The sequence below is a fragment of the Callospermophilus lateralis genome, chromosome 4 (assembly GCF_048772815.1).
Source record: "Callospermophilus lateralis isolate mCalLat2 chromosome 4, mCalLat2.hap1, whole genome shotgun sequence".
Lineage (NCBI taxonomy): Eukaryota > Metazoa > Chordata > Mammalia > Rodentia > Sciuridae > Callospermophilus > Callospermophilus lateralis.
This window is the reverse complement of record NC_135308.1, coordinates 93,961,041-93,984,608: the sequence shown is the minus strand read 5'-3', so window position 1 is coordinate 93,984,608 and position 23,568 is coordinate 93,961,041. Positions and strand designations below refer to the sequence as shown.

The 23,568-nt window shown below is 36.1% G+C and overlaps 1 protein-coding gene and 1 pseudogene across 23 annotated transcripts in view; one reads left to right on the top strand and one right to left on the bottom strand.

Moving 5' to 3' along the window:
- Ppfibp1 (PPFIB scaffold protein 1) overlaps positions 1 to 23,568 on the bottom strand; it is a 288,979-nt gene that overhangs the window by 229,725 nt on the left and 35,686 nt on the right. Inside the window, exon 1 of one of the 23 annotated variants that reach the window (XM_077109301.1) lies at positions 11,738 to 11,773. The exons of the other annotated variants lie outside the window; for them this stretch is intronic. The gene's annotated coding sequence lies outside the window, so the exon portion shown is untranslated. Of the gene's footprint in view, positions 1 to 11,737; positions 11,774 to 23,568 lie in introns of those variants that run through there. 23 annotated transcript variants of the gene reach the window in all.
- LOC143393649 (acidic leucine-rich nuclear phosphoprotein 32 family member E pseudogene) lies at positions 83 to 811 on the top strand (annotated as a pseudogene).

Here is a 23,568-nt window from a genome sequence, read left to right as displayed (position 1 = left end):
GTAGTGGGAAGAGCAGGAAAGGGGAAAGGAGGAGAGTAGGAACAGAAGAGGAGGAGGACATGGAGATGAAGAAGAGTTAAGGAACCGAGCCCCGGAGGAGGTGACAGAGTTAGTTCTTGATAATTGCCTGTGTGTCAATGGGGAAATTGAAGGCCTGAATGACACTTTTAAAGAACTAGAGTTTCTGAGTATGGCTAATGTGGAATTAAGTTCACTGGCCCAACTTCCCAGCTTAAACAAACTTCGAAAGTTGGAACTTAGTGACAATATAATTTCTGGAGGCTTGGAAGTCCTGGCAGAAAAATGTCCAAATCTTATCTACCTCAATCTGAGTGGAAACAAAATCAAAGATCTCAGTATAGTAGAAGCTCTGCAAAATCTTAAAAATTTGAAAAGTCTTGACTTGTTTAATGGTGAGATCACAAATCTGGAAGATTACAGAGAAAGTATTTTTGAATTGCTGCAACAAATCACATACTTAGATGGATTTGATCAGGAGGAGAATGAAGCACCTGACTCCGAAGAGGAGGATGATGAGGATAGAGATGAAGATGATGGAGATGAAGAGGAAGATAAAGCTGGTCCACCTGAAGGATCCGAGGAAGAGGAGAAAGATGATGAGGAAGAGGATAAAGATGAAGCAGGGTCAGAATTGGGAGAGGGAAAAGAAGAAGTGGGCCTTTTTTACTTGATGAAAGAAGAAATTCAGGATGAAGAAGGGGAAGAAGATGAGGAAGAGGAAGAAGAAGGTCTCTGGGGGGAGAAGAGGAAACGAGATGCTGAAGATGATGAAGAGGAAGAAGATGACTAGATCATTCTAAGACCAGATTCCCCAGTATTCCTAGGTGTGCAACAGAGTGATCACATCTTTGTTTTTTCATGTACGATAGCTATCCCTAAAGAAGATAATGTGTAACTTTTTATAGAAAAGTGTGGTTTTACTATTTTTGCCTTATCATTCCAGTTAAGATTTACTAATCTGTTAATGATCATATTGTATGTAGAGAAAAAATTTCATTGACACTCCCCCCATTAAGACATTCTCTAGCAATTATATTTAGAAGCTTAATATTTTCTAATTCAAACTCAAGTTCATTGTATTAGTAATTTTTAGTCTGTAATTAAAACATAATTGCTTTTACACAGGTGAAGTTTGATGCATTTCATTCATAAGATTTTAAAGTTATTTATAAATTAACTGAAATTACAGTCATCTATAATATGAAATGACAGTAGTCTCTTGAATAAGTTGATTTTATTATTATTATTATTATTATTATTATTATTATTATTTAGAGATGATCCAGGGATCTTTATTTTGAAGGCATTGACTTTTTTTAAATAGCTCAAGATATTTGGGTGGTTTTTTGTATCACATGAATTAAGTTGGAAAAGTAGAAGCAGAATAATAAAGGTTCTATTCAGCAATATAGTTTGTGAATTTGGGGGAGGTTCTAGTCAGTAGTACAATTCATGGATTTTCTGGTGATTGATAAGATTTTATTTTTGAAGGAAAAATTGCCTATACTAAGTAAGACACGCAGGTGAGCCCTCTCTTTAGGCTGCAGATCATGACATGCCAATGGATGTTTATTTTGTTTTGTTTTAGGTGTGCATTTTCTCATCAATTTCTTTATGATCACCTTCCCTTCTTATTGACTCCCCTCTCTCTATCCCAAAAGAAAGCTGGGAACTTCTGGATACCCTTATACCTCAACCACCTTTTCAGATCTCTCTGGGTTTTAAACAGAGTGGAAGAAATTGAGAATTTGGGAGATACAAATATTGTTATTGATACAATTTTAGGCAGCAAGCTCTAAGACCACATAAGTAGGAAGAAGAAAGTAAAGAAGCAGGGGAGGGTTTTTGGATTATCATCAATGTTCATTGCCTGTTGATAATTAATGAGACATTTAAATAAATTTTTAAGTTGGCATCCCCAAATTATTTGGATACAAACCCTGCACAGTATTTATAATTTTTCTGATTAGAACCTTTAGTTATTCCTATAGTTTTAAAGTATTACCAGATATAGCATTTAATTGGAATATTATAGGCAGTTGGAAAAATATTTGGGATTAAATATTAAAATTAAGACTTATTTTCAAGTGAATGTCCATTAAAACAGAAGAATATTTGGGATAAGTATGAGTGTGTGCTTACTTACATGGTAACTAAATAAAATATAACGAGTACACAAGTACATCTCTGTTTTTGTCATGGAGGCTCCATGTTCAAGGTAACTGCTTTGTTCATATTGACTATCTTAAAATTTTTTCTTTGTTTTGAATATTTGTAAGGTTTTTTTTTTTTTTTTTTTTAAAGAGAGTGAGAGAGGGGGAGACAGAGAGAGAGAATTTTAATATTTATTTTTCAGTTATCGGCGGACACAACATTTTTGTTTGTATGTGGTGCTGAGGTTCGATCCCGGGCCGCACGCATGCCAAGCGAGCGCGCTACCGCTTGAGCCACATCCCCAGCCCATATTTGTAAGGTTTTAAAAGTTAGTGTCAGTAAACTAATTGAAGCTATTCTTCTACTGGGACACATTTAAATTACTGAGTGTAGTATTGATGCTGCTTGTTGTTTTTTTTTTTTTTTTTTTTTTTTTTTTTTTTTTTTTAGTTTAAAATGTATGACTTGGCATTTTAAAGGTTATTTGTGGAGAAACTAAAACAGTTGCACAACTGACTGAAATAAAACACTTGGAATAAATTTAGTAGGGGGATCAGAAAGTACAAAAGATTAACATTTTTTTCTCCTAATTTTTAACAATTGATATGCCCTGCTTTAGTCTCTAAGAATTCTCATTACATACTATGCACAGATTATAAAAAACTTATTTTTAAAATGAAATCTATATATTGACTTTCTTATCAATCATATTATTGTGCAATCAAAATTAGAGTTCTTTGGTTTGAAAACAACACATAGTGAAACTCCAGATAACTTTTAAGAACTTATTTAGCTTTGTGGGTGGTATTTTCATGCAAATAAATAAGGGGGATTTTATATTTTGTAGAATTTTGGGGTCCTATTTTAATGCTCTTTGTACTGCAATATGTATATAGTGCGTTAAGTTCTTTAAGAATCTCTCTGTAGGGTGGGGATGTGGCTCAAGCGGTAGCACACTCGCCTGGCATGCGTGCAGCCCAGGTTCGATCCTCAGCACCACATACAAACAAAGATGTTGTATCCGCCAAAAACTAAAAAATAAATATTAAAAAATTCTAAAAAAAAAAAAAAAAAAAAGAATCTTTCTGTAAACGTTGAGGTTAATACTTTTGTGCAACTATGTTTTTTGAACAAAGCCATGACAGTGTTAAAAACAAATCAAAAAGCAGCATTCATGATCATTCTTTTATTGTTTCTAACTATTCGCTATTTTTCCTGTGACTGCTGTAACTTAAGTTTTTGAAACAAAATTGCTTCAAATAAAACGAAGATTTGTTATAATGATTAAAAAAAAAACAAAGAAAAGGGAAGAAAGTGTCCCAAACAAATGAAGACACCACACCACTAGAATTATTGGCAGCTACAGCAGAAGGAATGACAGAGAAGGAGATTAGGATATACATTATCCTAATAATGTATAAAATAATGTTAAATAATGTTAAAATGGTCTGGGAACTCAAGGAAGATATAAAAGAGCAAATACAGACAGTGAAAGATCACTTCAACAAGGAGCTACATAAACAAATACAGGAAGCAAAAGATCTCCTTAACAGGAAGATAGAGGTCCTAAAATAAAACCAAACAGACATCCTTGGAAAAAATTAATAAACCAAATTAAAAGCCCAAATGAAAGCATCACTAACAGAGTAGACCACTTGGAAGACAGGACATCAGACAATGAAGACAAAATATATCATCTTGAAAAAAATATAGACCACACAGTAATAATGGTAAGAAACCACGAGCAGAGCATTCAAGAAATATGGGATAGCTTAAAAAGACCAAATTTAAGAGTTATTGGGTATAGAGGAAGACATAGAGGTCCAAACCAAAGGAATGAACAATCTATTCAATGAAATAATATCAGAAAACTTACCAAACATGAAGAATGAATTGGAAATCCAAATTCAAAAAGCCTACAAGACGCCGAGTGTACAAAATCACAACAGATCCACATCAAGGCACATTATACTGAAAATGCCCAACATACAGAATAAGGAGAGAATTGTAAAACTCATAAGAGAAAGGAATCAGATTCCATATAAAGAAAACCAATCAGGATAACGGCAGATTTTTCAACAAAGACCCTGAAAGCTAGAAGATCCTGGGACAACATATATCAAGCTCTGAAAGAAAATGGGTGCCAACCGAGAATCTTGAATCCAGCAAAATTAAGCTTTAGATTTGAAGATGAAATGAAAACCTTCCACAATAAACAAAAGATCAAAGAATTTATAGTTAGAAAACCGGCACTACAAAACATCCTTGGAAAAATATTCCATGAAGAGGACACAAAAAACAACAATGAAAATTAACAGAGGGAGGTAGTACCCTAAAGGAAAAACTAATCAATGAAGAAAATCAAGTTAAATAACAAAAATAACCATGGCTGGGAATACAAACCATGTCTCAATAATAACCCTGAATATTAATGGCTTAAACTCACCAATCAAAGACATAGAATAGCAGATTGGATTAAAAAAAAAAAAAAGACCCAACAATATGCTACCTCCAAGACTCATCTCACAGGAAAAGACATCCACAGACTGAAGGTGAAGGGTTGGGAAAAATCATACCACTCACATAGATTGCGGAAGCAAGCAGGGGTTTCCATCCTCATATCAAATAAAGTAGACTTCAAGCCAAAGTTAATCAAAAGGGATAAAGATGGACATTACATACTGCTCAAGGGAACCATACACCAACAAGACATATCATAAATATATATTCCCCAAACAATGGTGCAGCTATGTTCATCAAACAAATTCTTCTCAAATTCAAGAGTCAAACTGATCACAACACAATAATCCTGGGTGACTTTAACACACCTCTCCCACCACTGGATAGATCTTCCAAACAAAAGTTGAATAAAGAATCTATAAACTCAATAGTACAATCAATAACTAAGACTTGACATATATAGAATATTTCAACCTGCATCAAGCAGATACACTTTCTTCTCAGCAGCACATGGATCTTTCTCTAAAATAGACCATATGCTATGCCACAAAGCAACTCTTAACAAATACAAAAAAGTAGAGATACTACCATGTATTTTATCAGATAATGTAATGAAATTGAAAATCAATGACAAAATAAAAAATAAAAATTACTCTAACACCTGGAGACTGAACAATATCCTACTGAATAAACAATAGACATCAAAGAGGAGATTAAAAAATTCTTAGAGATAAATGTGAACATAGACACAACATATCAAAATCTCTGGAACACTAAGAGGAAAGTTCATTGCATGGAGTTCATTCCTTAAAAGAAGAAAAAGTCAACAAATAAATGACCTCACTTTACATCTGAAAGCCCTAGAAAAAGAAGAACAAATCAGCATCAAAAGCAGTAGAAGGAAAGAAATAATTAAAATTAGAGATGAATTCAATGAAATCAAAACAAACAATTGAAAAAATTGACAAAACAAAAAGTTGGTTCTTTGAAAAAATAAATAAAATTAACAGATTCTTAGCTACACTAATAAAGAGAAGGAGAGAGAGAACTCAAATTACCAGCACACAAGATGAAAAAGGTAATATCACAACAAACACTACATAAATACAGAGGATAATTAGAAATTATTTTGAAAACTTATACTTCAATAAAATAGCATATGACTTGCCAAGACTGAATCAGGAAGATATAAACAATTTAAATAAACCAAAATCAAGTAATGAAATAGAAGATGCCATCAGAAGCCTACCAACCAAGAAAAGCCCAGGATCGGACGATTACACAGCCAAGTTCTACAAGACGTTTAAAGAAGAACTACTATCAATACTCTTCAATTCATTTCAAGAAATAGAAAAAGAGGCAGCACTTCCAAACTCATTCTATGAGGCCAATATTACCCTGATTCCAAAACCAGGCAAAGACATCAAAGAAAGAAAACTTTAGACCACTATCGCTTATGAACATAGATTCTCAAAAATTCTCAATAAAATTCTAACAAATCGAATACAAAAACATATCAAAAAGATCGTGCACCATGATCAAGTGGGATTCATCCCAGGTATGCAAGGTTGGTTCAACATACAGAAATCAATAAATGTAATTCACCACAGCAATAGGCTCAAAGAATCATATGATCATCTCAATAGACACAGAAAAAGCATTTGACAAAACACAGAACCCCTTCATGTTCAAAACACTAGAAAAACTAGGGATAACAGGAACAGTCTCAATATCGTAAAGGCTATCTACACTAAGCCCCAGGCCAACATCATTTAAATAGAGATAAATTGAAGGCATTCCCTCTAAAAACTGGAACAAGTCAGGGATGACCTCTTTCACCACTTCTATTTAACACAGTCTTTTAAACACTGGCCAGAACAATTAGACAGACAAAAGAAATTAAAGGGATACGTATAGGAAAACACAATTTAAATTAGCACTATTTGCTGACAATATGATTCTATACCTAGAAGACCCAAAAAGCTCCACCAGAAAACTTCTAGAACTAGTAAACAAATTCAGCAAAGCAGCAGTTATAAAATCAAAACCCATAAATCAAAGGCATTTTTGTATATCAGTGACCAAAACCTCTGAAACAGAAATGAGGAAAACTACCCCATTCACAATAACCTCAAAAGACAAAAAAAAAAAAAAAAAGATACTTCGGAATCAACTTCACAAAAGAGGTGAAAGATCTATATAATGAAAACTACAGAACTCTACAGAATGAAATCAAAGAAGAGTTTAGAAGATGGAAAGCTCTACCTCACTCTTGGATAGGCAGAATTAATATTATCAAAATGACCATACTACCAAAAGCACTATACAGATTTAATGCAATTCCGATCAAAATCCCAATGGCATTCCTCACAGAAACAGAAAAAGCAATCATGAAATTCATCTGGAAAAATAAGAGACCCAGAATAGCTAAAGCAATCCTTAGTAGGAAGAGTGAAGCAGGTGGCATCACTGTACCAGACCTTAAACTATACTACAGAGCAATAGTACCAAAAACAGCATAGTATTGGCACCAAAACAGACTGGTAGACCAATGGTATATAGAATAGAGAACACAGAGTCTAACCCACAAAATTACAATTATCTTATATTAGACAAAGGTGCCAAAAACATGCACTGGAGAAAAGATAGCCTCTTCAACAAATGGTGCTGGGAAAACTGGAAATCCATATACAACAACATAAAATTAAACCCCTATCTCTCACCATGCACAAAACTTAAAATGGATCAAGGACCTAGGAATTAGACCAGAGACTCTGTGTCTAATAGAAGAAAAAGTAGGCCCTAATCTCCATCATGTGGGATTAGGTCCCAACTTCCTTAATAAGACTCCTATAGTGTAAGAATTAAAACCAAGAATCAATAAATGTGATAGGCTGAAACTAAAAAGTTTCTTCTCAGCAAAAGAAACAATCTGTGAGGTGAATAGACAGCCTACATCTTTTTTTTTTTTTTTTTGAGAGAGAGAATTTATTTAAATATTTATTTTTTTAGTTTTCGATGGACACAATATCTTTATTTTATTTGATGTGGTGCTGAGGATCGAACCCAGTGCCCCTCACATGCCAGGTGAGCGTGCTACCGCTTGAGCCACATCCCCAGCCCGACAGCCTACATCGTGGAAGCAAATTTTTACCCCCCACACATCAGATAGAGCACTAATCTCTAGGGTATATAAAGAACTCAAAAAGCTAAACACCAAAAACACGAATAACCCAATCAATAAATGGGCCAAGGACATGAAAGACACTTCTCAGAAGAGGCTATACAATCAATCAACAAATATTTGAAAAAATGCTCATCATCTCTAGCAACCAGAGAAATGCAAATCAAAACTACCCAAAGATACCATCCACTCCAGTCAGAATGGCAGCTATTATGAAGACAAACAACAATAAGTGTTGGAGAGAATGTGGGGAAAAAGGTACACTAATACATTGCTGTTGGGACTGCAAATTGGTGCAGCCAATATGGAAAGCAGTATGGAGATTCCTTGGAAATCTGGGAATGGAACCACCCAGCTATCCCTCTCCTAGGACTATACCCAAAGGACTTAAAAACAGCATACTACAGGGACACAGCCATATCAATGTTTATAGCAGCAGAATTCATATAGCTAAACTGTGGAGCCAACCTAGATGCCCTTCAGTGGATGGATTAAAAAAAAAAAAAGTGTGGCATTTATACACAATGGAATTTTACTGAGCAATAAGAGAGAATAAAATCATGGCATGTGCAGCTAAATGGATGGCGTTGGAGAGGATAATGCTAAGTGAAGTTAGCCAATCCCCCCCCAAAAAAAAATGCTGAATGTTTTCTCTGATATAAGGAGGCTGATTCATAGTGGGGTGGGGAGGGAGAGCATGGGAGGAATAGATGAATTCTAGATAGGGAAGAGGGGTGGGAGGGAAAAGGAGGGGGCAGGGGATTAACAAGGATGGTAGAATGTGATAGACATCATTATCCATGCATGAAGACATGAATTGATGTGAACATACTTTATATACAAACAGAGGTATGAAAAATTTGTTCTATATGTGTAATAATAATTGTAATGCATTCTGCTGCCATGTATTTTTTTAAAATTACATAACAATATACTTATGCAGATTTCAATTAAGATTGGGGCAAGAACTTCAGTGTAGATGCTTTTATTATTTGCATATTTGGAGCATTAGTGTAGTTGGGTAAAAATCAGAGATTTCCCATATGTAGCAAAATGAAGCTAAACCCCAGAATCTCTCCATGCACAAAGTTCAACTCAACATGAATCAAGGACCTAGGAATTAGACCAGAGACCCTGTATCTAATAGAAGAAAAAGTAGACCCAAATCTTCATCATGTCAGATTAGGCCCTGACTTCCTTAACAAGACTCCTAAAGCACAAGAAACAAAATTAAGAATCAATAAACGGGATGGATTCAAACTCAAAAGCTTCTTCTCAGCAAAAGAAACAATCACTCAAGTGAAGAGAGAGCCTATAGTACGGGAGCAAATTTTTACCACATGCACATCAGATAGAGCACTAATCTCCAGTATACATAAAGAACTCAAAAAACTTAACACCAAAAAAAAAAAAAAAATCAATCAATAAATGGGCTAAGGAAATGAACCGATACTTCTCAGAAGATGATATACAATCAATCAACAAATATATGAAAAAATGTTCATCATCTCCAGCAATCAGAGAAATACAGATCAAAACTATTCTAAGATTTCATCTCTCTCCAGTCAGAATGACAGCTCAAGAATACAAGCAACAATAAGTGTTAGCAAGGATTCGGGGGGGGAAGACACACTCATACATTTCTGGTGAGACTGCAAATTGGTACAACCAATCTAGAAAGTAGTATGGAGATTCCTTTAAAAACTTGGATGGAACCACCATTTGACCCAACTATCCCACTCCTCAGTCTATACCCAACACAGTATAAACTTAAAAACTGCAACACAGTCACATTAATGTTTATAGCAATACAATTCATAATAGCCAAACTGTGGAACCAACCTAGATGCCCTTCAATATATGAATGAATAAAGAAACTGTGGTGTATACACACAATGGAATATTATGAAGTAATAAAAGAGAATAAAAAATTATGGCATTTGCAGGTAAATGGATGGAGTTAGAGAATATCTGGCTAAGTAAAGTAAACCAATCCCAAAAAAACAAAAGTCAAATGTTTTCTCTGATAATCCATAATGGGGAGGGGCATAGAATGAATGGAGGAACTTAGGATTGGGCAAAGGGGGGTGCGGAGGAGGTATGGAGACAGAAAAGATAGTGGAATGAGACACACATCATTACCCTAGGTACATGTATGATGGCATGAATGGTGGGATCCTGCTTCATGTACAACCAGAGAAGTGAAAAACTGTTCCCATTTGTGTACAATGAATCAAAGGGCATTCTGCTGTCATAATGTATAACTGATAAGAACAAATAAATTTAATTTTTTTAAAAAAATTACTTTTATGGCCAAAAAACAAGCCAAAACAAAATCAGAGACTGCTGTCATAGTTACCATTTCTTGAGAAAAAAATTCCATAAATGGCCTGAAATGCATTCTATTGCTCTTGAAAATATAGGAGAAATGATTGGACTATCCCCCAAATGCTGCTACCCCTGCCCAAGAAATCTTATAGAATCAAGTACTTCTAAATCATTAGCTTATGTGTTATTTCAAATATCATTAAAAATATATAAAATGAAACTGCTCTGGTCCCATGAGCATTCTGAATGGGCATTCTGAACTAATATGAATCTAAAATAGCGAGTACTTGAATAAAAACAATGACTTCAGCCCATTGGCACAGAATACTTTGTCCTGCCAGTGGAATTCCACAAGCAGCACACCCCAGTGAGGTGGTCACAGGTCTGAAAAGTGGGCTGCCCAATAGGAACTCTATCCCATCAGGAACTTGACCCAATAAGACAGTAAGGTGCTTTGCCCCTTAATCTGTCCCTCAAGGAGCACATGTATTTTTGCCATCAGACTGTAATCATCATCTCTACATCCTATGTGTTTAAAAAGAAATGGACTGGCAGGCTCATTGACTTATTTCCTGAGAATTAAGCTATCGAATCATAAGGAATGGCTACACATAAAGGCTTAGAGTGTGGTATTCAAAACAATGTATCATTTTACAATGCAGAAGTGTCTCAGAGTAATGTCCAAAACTGGAGGTTTTCTGCCTAAAACAGGTCCTACCCAGCAAACTACCTTCTGTTAAAATCCTATGTATTAATAAAAGTCCCCAGAACTTTATTTTATTAGAGAAGCTAACAGAATTCCATGTTGGACAAAGGAAGTTCTTGCTATATAAAATGCAACTTTACTTAAATGTCTACTAAAAAATCTAAATCTCAGTCTTATAGGAGAAAAATATATAAATAAGAACAGGGAATGTTTCATTTGCTGTGGAAAGCAAAAATGCATATTAAACGACCATGAGTTACCACTTTACATATACTAAAATGCACACACACAAAAAAATATCCTAACACTCACTGGTGGAAATGTTGTAGTAAAGCTGCTGTTTTTACTAGAGACACCATATTAAATGTGAACCCTTTAGGAAAGCAATGTACCATGTAGTAAGAGTTAATAATTCCATTATAACAAATTTGTCTTCAGGAACTAATTTGCAAAAGTCTTTTTTTTTTTTTTTTTTTTTGGTCACAAAAGCTATTTATTACAGAATTCTAAAGAATAATTAGAACTATCTATCTGAGTACCCATTATTAGAGGATAGCAAAAGTTAATTCTACAATGTCAACATAATAAAATTAGAAAACCAATAAGGTTATAATGCTAATAAAACCTAAATGAAGACAACAGAATCCAATTTGTCACTGTGTAAACTATGCACAGGAAAGTGAGGTGACGGGAGCACGAGGGGAATGAGGTGGAGAGACTGCTAGGCTGAGGAACGGTGGGTACAAAGTACAGGATGGACTCACATGGTGTCTTCATTAGTGAGTTGAGTGAACATGATAAACCATGCTATTTCTTTTGCATGGAAGGTAACAGAGTTATATTTCTTCTTTTTAAAGGAAACAAAAAAAAAAATCACAACTTACTGATATTTTGTGCATGGACTGCCACTGGCACCCTCTTCTCAATCCAGATGCCAGTTAGTCACACAGCAAGAGTCTCTGAAGGAAGAGTAGGAGATCCACAGTGACAAGGCGTAACCTTCCTGGTCTCCTTCAGTGAACTACAAGTGTTACTATTGACACCTGCCCTGGTGTATGGACAAATGGACTACGTTATTGTTATAATTCATCCAACCTCACTCCTACAAAATGGTCGTGTGGTTTCAAGGAACCACAACAATGATAACATCAACAATGTAAGCACAGTGAACACAAGAAATTGGCAAAACCAACATCTCTACTCGATCACATTGTACAACCCAAATGGTACCCTTTGTCCCTCTAAAGTAAAGATGACATTGTCCTAGAGAGGAAGTACTCTGAAGGAAAAGTATGCAGTTTGAAAAGAAGTTTGAAAATATTTCCCAAATAATCTCATATCCACAAAACACAAAATTTTCTAACCAGTATTAAAATTTACAAAATGAAAGTTTTAGCTTTCCATCTCCTCCCCTGCAGGGCTGGGGACCAAACCCAGGGCCCTATGCATGTTAGGCAAGTGCTAGGCCACAAAGTATTAGTTTTTTAAAGCCCTAGTAAATATATGAAAAGGTGTCATATTGCCTTTTTTTTTTTTTTTTTAAGAATTGCTGGACATTAAAGAAGAAAGCAACTACCACTGTGGGGTGGGTCAGGCACTGTGCTTAGGGGTGTATCCTTTAAGCAATAGGCAACACTACTCATAAGGGAAACATTATTATTATTACCTCATTTCACAGACATAAAACTGAGGAGTAGAAAGAGAGATGAAGCAAATTGCCCAATCTAGTAAATCCCAAAACAGGATTCTGACCTAGGCAGTTTAACTCTAGAAGGTCTACCGTCAACCATTCTGAGTACTACACTAGACTACAATTTACTGGCTGATTACCAACAAACCTTGCTGTAGTTGGTTGGTAAAAATGAGCAAGTAGCTAACACAGTATTTCTCCCATTTGAACCTTTATATTCATTCAGTCCTCCATATCTGTGGAATCCACATCCATGGACTCAACCAACCTTGGACTGAAAATATTAAAAAGAAAAACTTTTCCTTATTGCTGACATGTGCTCCATAGTCAGACCTACAATGGTTATATCTATACTGAACACATACCGATTGTTTCTCTTGTCCTTTTCTCCAAATAATCCAGTACAAGAATCATTTACTTAGCATTTACATTATACTAGGCTTTATAACTAAAGATGCTTAAAGAATACAGGAGGACACGCATGGGTTATAGGCAACTACTATTACAACTTTATATAAGGGACTTGGGCATCAAAGATTTTGGTATTCTCTGGGGTTCCTGGAACCAATTCCCCTCAGATACTGAGGGACAACTATATTAATACATTAACTTTTGAATAATGAACAGCTTAAAAATAAGTATCTAAATATCTAAATAAACCAAATTTTCCACTTCCACAAAATGGAAACAGATTAATATATACATATATATTAATATATATGTATAATGGGGAGGGCATGCTGGGGATTTTAACTCAGGAGCACTCAGCTACTGAGCCACAACCCCAGCCATATTTTGTATTTTATTCAGAGATTATATTCCCTATTACTCCTCTTAAGATTGTTGCTACTCCTAAGCATGGAATGACTTTTTTTTTTTTTTGGTTCTTTTTAGATATACATGATAGTAGAGTGTAGAATATATTTTGACATATTATACATACATGGAGTATAACTTCTAATTAGTATCCCATCCTGTGGTTGTACATGATGTGGAATTACACTGTCATATATTCATATATATGTACATAGGAAAATTATGCCCGATTCATTCTACTGTCATTCCTATTTCCATCCTTTCTCCCTTCCCTTCATTCCCCTTTATCTAATCCAATGAACTTCTAATCTTCCCCTCCCTTGTTGTGGATTAGCATCCACATATCAGAGAGAACATTCACACTTTGGTTTTTGGGGGCAGTCTTATTTCACTTAGCATGACAGCCTCCAGTTCCATCCACTTATCAGCAAATGCCACAATTTCATTCTTCTTTATGGCTGAGTAATATTCCATTGTGTATATATAACACATTGTCTTTTTCTATTCACCTGTTGTAGGGCACCTAGGTTGGTTCCATGGTTTGACTATTGTAAATTGAGCTGCTATAAACATTGACGCGTCTGCATTACTGTAGTATGCTGATTTAAGTCTTTCAGGTATAAATTGAGAAGTAGAATAACTGAGTCAAATGTAGTTCCATTCCAAGTTTTTTAAGGAATCTCCACACTGCTTTACAGATTGGCTGCACTATTTGCAATCCCACCAGCAATGTATGAGTGAACCTTTTTCCCCACATCATCACCAACATTTATTTTTACTTGTATTTTTGATAATCGCCATTCTGACTGGGGATGGATGTAGTTTTAATTTCCATTTCTCTAATTGCTAGAGTTGTTGAACATTTTTTCATATATTCATTGACTGATTGTATATCTTCTTCAGTGAAGTGCCTGTTCAGTTCCTTTGCCCATTTACTGATTGGATTATTCGTTTTTCTGATGTTAAGTTTTTGAGTTCTTTGAATATCCTGGAAATTCATGCTCTGCAGGTGGTAAAAATTTTCTCCCATTCTGTAGGCTGTCCATTCGCATTTTTGATTGTTTCCTTTGTTGTGAAGAAGCTTTTTAGTTTGATAACATCCATTTATTGATTCTTGATTTTACTTCTTGCACTTTAGGAGTCTTATTGAGGAAGTCGGTTCCTAAGCTGAATAGGTAGAAAGCTGGGCCTCTCTGGTCTAATGCCTAGGTCCTTGATCCACTTTAAGCTGAATGTTGTGCAGGGTAAGAGATAGGGGTTCAACCTCATTCTACTGCATATGAATTTTTCCAGCAGAAATAAATTTTTAAGAATAATTACTCTAATTGAAACTGTTATTGAGCTGGGGTTGTGGCTCAGTGGTAAAGTGCTTGCCTAGCATGTGTGAGGCACTGGGTTCAATCCTCAGTACCACATAAAAATAAATAAAGTTATTGTGTCCATCTACAACTAAAAATTTTTAAAAAACTGTTATTGAGAGAAAAAAAACAGAACCAAAAAATTTATTTGCTTATTTATTTTTGTAAAGTACTGGGGACTGAACCTAGGGGCACTTTACCACTGAGCTACTTCTACAGCCCGTTTTATTTATTTTGAGACACAGACTCAATAAGTTGAGCTACTTTCACCAGGAACAACTCTAACTTAAGATCCTCTTGCCTCAGCCTCCCATATTGCAGGAATTACAGACATACACCACCATGCCTAGCTCAGAGCCAAAATTTTTCTAAATTGAACATTAAATTTTTTGTATCATAAATTCAATCTCTGTTCATAATGGTACTTCTGAACACAACTTACTCCTGCTATGTAATCATATATTTTACATAGTTTGCAAACAGTTGGCAAAATCAGCTATCCTTAAATACTATCACAGAGCTAATCTTAACTATATAAGAAGCATTTACACAAGAGATAAAGATGTACTTTCTTTGACTAACTGCTTATATTATGTGCCAAGTCTGGCATTTAGCACAAAAAAAATTCATGAATTCTAATCTGCTGAATTTAGCGGGAGGGACAGGCAGGAAATTCAATGGTCTTCTGTTTTAATTATTAATAACGTGAAAAGTTCTCATTTAAAATATGTGTTTTGGGGCTGAGGTTGTGGCTCAGTGGTAGAGCGCTCACCTAGCACGTGCAAGGCTCTGGGTTCGATCTTCAAAACCACATAAAAATAAATAAATAAAATAAAGGTACTGTGTCCAACTACTACTAAAAAATAAATATAAAAAAATAAAATATGTAGGGGCTGGGATTGTGGCTCAGCAGTAGAGCGCTCGCCTAGCATATGTGAGGCCCTGGGTGTGATCCTCAGCACCACATAAATTAAACAAAAATAAAGATATTGTGTCCAACTACAACTAAAAAATAAATATTTAAAAAATAAAATATGTATTTTGTACCTACCACTGGGCTACATGCTACAGGGATATAAAATTAATAATAAGGCACAGCATCTTTGGGGGGGGAGTTTATTATCCATTAGGAGATAAAAAGATAAAAATAAACAAACCTCTTTTATTTTGGGAGAGGGCTCCTGGAGATTTAACCCAGAGGCACTTTACCACTGAGCCCACATCCCCAGCCCTTTTTTATATTTTATTTAGAGACAGGGTCTTGCTAAGTTGCTTAGGGCCTTGATAAGTTGCTGAGGCTGTCCTTGAACTTGCAATCCTCCTGCTTCAACCTCCAGAGCCACTGGAGTTACAGGCATCTGCCACCATGCCCAGCTAAAAGAGGCTTATTAATGATCTGCAATATAATGTGACATGTAGCACAGAAAACTTCATGAATTCTAATCTGTTGAATTTAGGGGGGAAGGGGAAGAAATTCAATGGTCTTCTGTTTTAATTATTAATAACATGAAACATCTGAGACAGGAAGGATAACAATATGGTAGGTGTCACATAAAATGGCCAGATGAAATGCTAGACAAACAGGGAAAATGACTTAAAGTTAAGGGTAGTTATGGGAGGTATTTAAGAAAGAATGGTGGATATGAAGAAAATCTGAACAATGTGTAGAATTTCATCAGGCTAAAGGAAGAGCTGAAAGAAGAAGAGAATTCCAGGCAAAGGAATCAGAAACACAAGGGCCAAAGCAAAGCATGTTCAGGAGATGGCAGTGGATCCACTTGGCTAATGGGATGGGGGGAGTGAGACAGAGACTAGAAGACTTCACCTGGCTAGACCTTGAAGACACTTGATAAAAGGTGGTAACGAGGGGGGCCTAGACTGCTGAGTATTCAGAGCCCTTAATCAACTAAGGAGAGTTTGATTTTGCAGAAAGTAGGGAGAATCAGAGACCACCTGTATTATTTAGAAGACAAAGACCTAGGAAGGAAGATATGGATACCAGCTGTGTTTTGAAGGAAAACACAGTAGCTCCATGACTGAAATGGAAGAGATAAAGAAAACTCAAGGATGGATCCAGAGTTTGAAACCTAAATGTCTGAGGCAGGGAAGAGGAAAATGGGGTTGCTAACAGAAATAAAATCAGCTGGAGAAGAGGGGATAGGGAGAAAGGTACAGAATGAATTCCACCTCAACAGGCGGAGTTTGAAGTTCCAGCAGAATGCCACAGGGGGACATCAAAATCAACACAAACACAGGAAGAAGGCCATTGAGAAAGTCTTTAAGAAGTACAGTGTTTGAAGTATAGCACAGTGAGCTACCGAAAGCAGGTAGCAAAGCAGTGTTCAGAGGAAAATTCTAGTTGGTGCTACGACAGAATCTGAAGAAAGCAAGAGCTTCAGAGAAGTTATAAAGACCAAAGCAGATTGCAGGGGCAGGAGTGAAGAAGAACAGGTACAGGCAACAAATGAACACCCTGTCTAATAAATACAATCAGCCAGACGAGAAAAGATGGGATGCTGGGGCATAGGAAAGGGCACTGAAGAAGAGGTAGTACTTATTTCAGTAGTAAGTAAGACATTCTAAATATTTTTAAGCAGAAAAAGGTGGGGAGAGAAGACTTTAAACATCTGAGACAGGAAGGATAACAACAGACAAGACAAAGAAATAGTGATAAATAAAAATAGAGAAATATGTTGAGGTTTAAATAAAGATGCATAACTGTCAGGTCTGTTTTGGTAGTCTACACAGTGTTTCCAAAAGTGTGACTCAAACAATTTGAGATTTCATATACCAAATTAGATATTTGATTTTTCTAGAGAAAACAAAATATGGAACAACATTAGGCCAAAGGTTCCATGGGACAACAACCACTGCTGCTCCCCCCAGCCCCAGCCCCCAGAGAGAGCCAGCACTCTGCAGTTTACATCAGTCCCCACCTATTGCCTCATTCATTTTGGTAATTCAAATGGTCCCAGTTGACATTTGAATTTGTGACCCCTGACTTAGATCTTTTCAATAAAAAAGGAAATGACATCATCCTTAGAGAGTAATTAGGGACTGTAGACTGGAACTTGAAATTTGTGAAAAAAATATATTGCAAAAGCCATTGAAAAAAATTGGGTTAGAAAGTCAGTAAGAGATGAAAATTAAAAAAAAAAAAAAAAAATCAAAGGGCAGCTGAAACAGCAGTGATTACTCACTTGACTTGGCAGAGCCCTACAGCCTGCAAACAGAGATCACAAAGCATTGTGGCATAAGACTGGGGGCGGTGGTTTGTTCCGGGTTTGTCGTCTAGGTGTTCTGAGGTTGTCATCTAGGGTGCTAGTGAGAACATCAGTGAGGACACTGGCCAGTGTCTGGCCTTGATAAAGGGGATAATGGCCTGGAAAAAAGATGACAAAACCTCATGAGAGCAAAGAACAGATCAAGAGAAGGGAGGGAGGGATCTGGAAGGCAAGATAAAAAGATTCTTCCTGGAATTTTTCTGGCCAGAACTTGAAAATATTATCTGTAAAAAAATTAGATGATAGACACATCAAAAGCTAAGATGAAATGGGAGACCTATGAAGGAAAGTGAAAGTATAATTAGCATAAAAGGCAAAAGTCATGCAAAAATGTCTCTGTAGTGTACCTTCATCTCTCTACTATTTAACTTTTAGAAATCATCTATAGATTTTCTTAAAAAAATAAAAATAAAAATCTAGTGGTGAAAATAAGACCAGACTTGATATAATAAAGTAAGTTCAAAAAACTATATTTTTGTGAAATGAACCAAGTGAATGTTGTTTCATTTGGATTGGATAGGGTGAACTCAGGGCCTCTCCCATGTTAAGCATGTGCTCCACCACTGAGCTACACCCTGCCTCCCAAATGAATGCTTAAGGAGACTATTTTTAAACTACACACTTGACTTCAAATATTCTTAAATACAATTCCGGAGACTGAAAGCCCACTCATACATACATACACACACACACACACACACACACACACACACACAAATATCTACGCACAGGACTGTATACATTATCTCAAGTTTTGAAGAAGAAAGAAGATCCAAAGTTCAAAGTTATTAAGTTCTCAAAGTCTCACATATCAAATGCACATAAAATGGAAAGGTATCCAATGTTTAGGATTGGCCTGTCTAGTACCTGAACCTTTGGGATCAACATACTCTGAAAGTTCCTCGATGTCTTAAAAACATACACACAAAATGACATTAAATGCAGAGAAGAACTCTGTAAAGTTATGCCCAACTGACAACTGTCCTTTGATTTTTTTTAATTTTCATCTCTTATTGACTTTCTAACCCAATTTTTTTCAATGGATATTGCAATATATTTCACAATTTTCAAGTTCCAATCTACAGTCCCTAATTACTAAGGATTATGTCATCTCCTTTTTTATTGAAAAGATCTAAGTCAGGGGTCACAAATTCAAATGTCAACTGGGACCATTAGAATTACCAAAATGAATAAGGCAATAGGTGGGGACTGATGTAAACTACGGGGTGCCATCAGTTGTATATGACAATTTTAATTTTTAAATTAAACAAAATTTTTAAATCGTAAGAATTGTACATTAAAATGAGACCCTTTGCTTCAAGTACTAAAAAGAGTGATATTGAGTGAACAGCCCTAAATGGAAAATCCAAAATCCAAAATGCTCCCCACCAAAAGTTTCAGGTTAGGGATAGTCAATCTTAAATTCAGTCCATGCAAAATTTTTCATAATCTGAAAAAAACCCACCAGAACCACTTCTGGTCCCAAGCCTTTTAGATAGAGATATGTAGCTGTAATACACACGATATTCATAGAAGGCTGGGCAAATAAGAAGTCTAGGAGTCACTGTTTCTTTCTTCTCTGAATAGATCATTTTACAACAGGTCCTTTGTAGATGCATTAAGTATCCTTCATGTTCCTAATTTCCCAGACACCAGTTCCTCACAATGGGATCAATTCTACTGTTAATCCATTATGTCCCATCATCCTATAAAGAAAGGAGAACTTGGACTTTTTTCCGGAGCATATCAAATCATGGGTGGAAGTACAAATTGGTACACTTTATTAGTGGGCAGACAGTATAGCAACATTTAGTAACATTTTAAATACACAGGCTTTATTCACTACTAACACTGCTTATAGGACTCTACATAAGTGGTCTACTACCTAGATGCTCACTGCAACATTTAAGAAATAATGACAAACTGGAAACCACCTAAATGTAAGTAAATAAATACAGTTTATCCATCTGATGGGATGTTATGAAACATACCTGAAGCAGCCTCCCTAGATCAAAGCCAGCTTCAGCAAAAGTGAGGTGCTAAGCAATTCAGTAAGACCCTATCTCTAAATAAAATATAAAATAGGGCTGGAGGTGTGGCTCAGTGGTCAAGTTCCCGTGAGTTAAATCACCAGTACCCACAGTGGGGTTGGGAGGGGGAGCAAGGGAGGATTAAATGAACTCTAGATAGGACAAAAGGTGAGAGGGGAAGATAGGGGGAATAGGGGTAGGAAAGATGTGGAATGAGATGGACATCATTACCCTAAGAACACGTATGAAGACAGAACGGGATGAATATACTTTGTATACAACCAGAGATATGAAAAATTGTGCTCTATATGTGTAACGTGAACTGTATCACATTCTGCTCTCATATATAACAAATTAGAATGAATGAATGAGTGAATAAATAAATCTCAGATACCAAAAAAAAACCCAAAAACCTAAGAGAGCTATACATACAGATACATAAAGGTGTCTCATGGCACATCATGGGGAAAGGAAGCTATTAAACAAAGTAACTGAATGACAGCATCTTTGTAAACAGAAATATTCCAGATACACATGTGATACACATGTGCACATGAACACTGTATGTCTAGGAGAATATGCAAACAATGTTTAACTTATAATTACAGAATGGAAATGGGAAAGAAGCTAAGAGGAGAAAAAGATTTCTATTTCTTAATATTAAGATATTATTTCAACATTACAATGAGCACATATTGCTTTGGTAGATAAGAGTTTCAAAAATTAAGTTAAACCAGCAAAGCTAACAGAAATCAATAATCCTACAGGGATAAAATGAACCATGTGAAAGTCACCTAGCTGATTAGTAACCTTAGTTTCATCTGCAAAGAAACTCCACAGCAGTGTCCAGACCAGTCTTTCACTGGACAACCAGAAGACAGGAGGCCTGGAGGGACATCTTTAGAATTATGCCTGTGTTATTCAACGTTTCATAACTATAATGAATTATCTGACACTAGATACTTACGAAGTAAAGAGATTTATTTAGTTCATAGTTTTGGAGGACCCATGACAAACAGCAAGGCAGGAAAGGGAAGAAAGATGACATCTCAAGCCAGAAAGTAGAGACTCAGTGGACCCAAGCTCATTCTTTTATGACAACCCTATTGCCAGAACTCAAGGATATCACCAAAAATACCTTTATCCTGCTTAAGATCATACCCCCAATGACCTAAGGACTTCCCACCAAGCCCCATCTCTTAAAAGTTCCACCACCTCCTAATACCACTACCCTGGGGACCAAGACTGCATCATGTGGACTCTAGGGAGGCAAACCAAACCATCTATCATATGTTTATATATTCTGAGATGAAAAAAAAAATGGGCCCAAGCATTCCAATCAACTTTAATAGGTTTGTTTTTGTTGTTTTGTTTGAGACTGGGGAACTGACCCCAGGAGTATTTTATCTCTAAGCTACATTCCCAGCCTTCCCCCCGTCCCTTTTTTAAATTTGAGACAGGATCTCACTAAGTGGCCAAGGCTGGACTTGACTTCACGATCCTCCTTCCTCAACCTGCCAAGAAGCTGGGATTACGGGTGTGTGCCACTGTGCCTCACCCAGGCATTTGTTTTTCAGAGCAGTCATGAACTCTCACTGCTTTTATAAGAGTTACTTCAATCAAACCTGCAAATTACTTTGCTATCTAAGTATTATCATAACCATCCTTTTAATCAATAACCATGGCTCAGAAGTTAATTAACTTGCCCAAGAGAACAAGAGCTGGAAGTGGGACAATCAGAATTAAACCCAGTTTTAGCAGTCTAGAAGGCTCATTCCCTTTGATACTTCTGGAAGCATGGCACCATTATGACTTTATTAAAGAGTGACTTAGCAAGGATGGGAATGAGCAATACTGATATCTAAGGTCAGGTAAGGCATTACTGGATTAACTGCTAATTTACTGCTGAAAATTAAAGACGAAGAAAAAGATAAACCAAAGCCAACCAACATTTGTAGAACAAATTGAGGTAAGCTAATTACGTAGGTTCAATGAAACTGCAGTAATTTTTACCAAGGAGTTAGGGATAGGACAGACAATATACAAAATCAAAAGTCTTAATTTAAAAAATTTCAGAAGACCCACCCAATATAATACTAGTCCTGACATAATGCTCAGCAGGCTACAAAATACTGAATAATAGTCTGCATACGTGTGTGCACAGGTATGTGCATATATGTATGCTTCACACAACCATTTTCATTTATTTATTTCATTCAACAAATATTTATGAAGCACCTCCTAATGAGCCAGTCCATTTTCTAGTTGCTGGGGACAGAGCAGTAAACAAAACAAAGTCCCTGCCTAGAAACACCAAATAAAATATAAGAGACAGTGATAATATCATGGAGACAATAAAGTTGAATAAGGAAAAAGAAAGCTTAGGATAGAGGACTGTAATGTTCATAAGCTAGTCAGAGAACACTGTGCAATAAGGGAGTAAGCTATGCAGCTCTCTGGTGGAAAGCATTCCAAGCAGAGTGGATAGCAGGTGCAAAGGCCCTGGGGCAGAGTTGTGTTTGGAGAACAAGAGTAACAGAAAGCAGGCAATTCTGGACACAGCAAAGTATACAAGGTGAAGAGCAGCAGAAGCAGGATCAGAGGAAACCAAGGATCAGAGACAATAATGGACTTTTGTGTCATTTTAAAGACTTTGTGATTTCCTGGTGAGGGAGATGAGAAACCATCAGAGGGCTCTGAGTACAAGAAGAACAAAAAAAAAAATATATATATATATGGTATTATTTTATCCATAAAGAAAAAAAAATAGAAGTTTAATACTCCCATAGGGATGCTCTCAGAATCTCAAAGTTGGCATAATGACTATTTTAAGCTAAAGACATCTGGGATTCAACACATATTAAAAGCAGCTTTCTTGGGACTTCCTTTATCTGACTAAAAGCAGAAACTTCTAGAAAAATACAGCCGTCAAAATTTCCCTCTTCAGGTGGCTTTTACTCTCAGAAAGGAGACCAAAAGTAAGCCTACCATAAATCCTCTCTCCAGTGAGTTTTATGACCAGAAAGAAGACAGAAAGACAAAAGGAACACTCTGCAACTGCTAGAACATCACAAGCTTTCTAGAAACCTTTGTCCATTCCTAAAGAAAACCAGTTGTTCTTTCCAGAGAACCTCCCTGACCCTACTCCCTACTAAATTAGGTATATAAAGCCTCTAATCATTTAGAAAGTCACATAAAAATAAGATTTTCTTCTGCTGACAATCTGTCTTTTATCAATTTAATTCACAGGCCCCCAGAAGCTGAACATAATAGGGCAGAGAAGTTTTTTCCCTATATACAAAATCTGGCAATAATTATCTCTTCAGGATGAGATGATAATTTTTAAACTTTTGTTTTACAGTTTTACTTACTTATCATTTAAAATATTTATTAAAAGAAAAGGCTCTCTGGGGCTGGGGATGTGGCTCAGTGGTAGAGCACTTACCTAGCACGTGTGAGGCCCTGGGTTCGATCCTAAGCACTGAAGGAAGGAAGGAAGGAAGGAAGGAAGGAAGGAAGGAAGGAAGGAAAAGAATA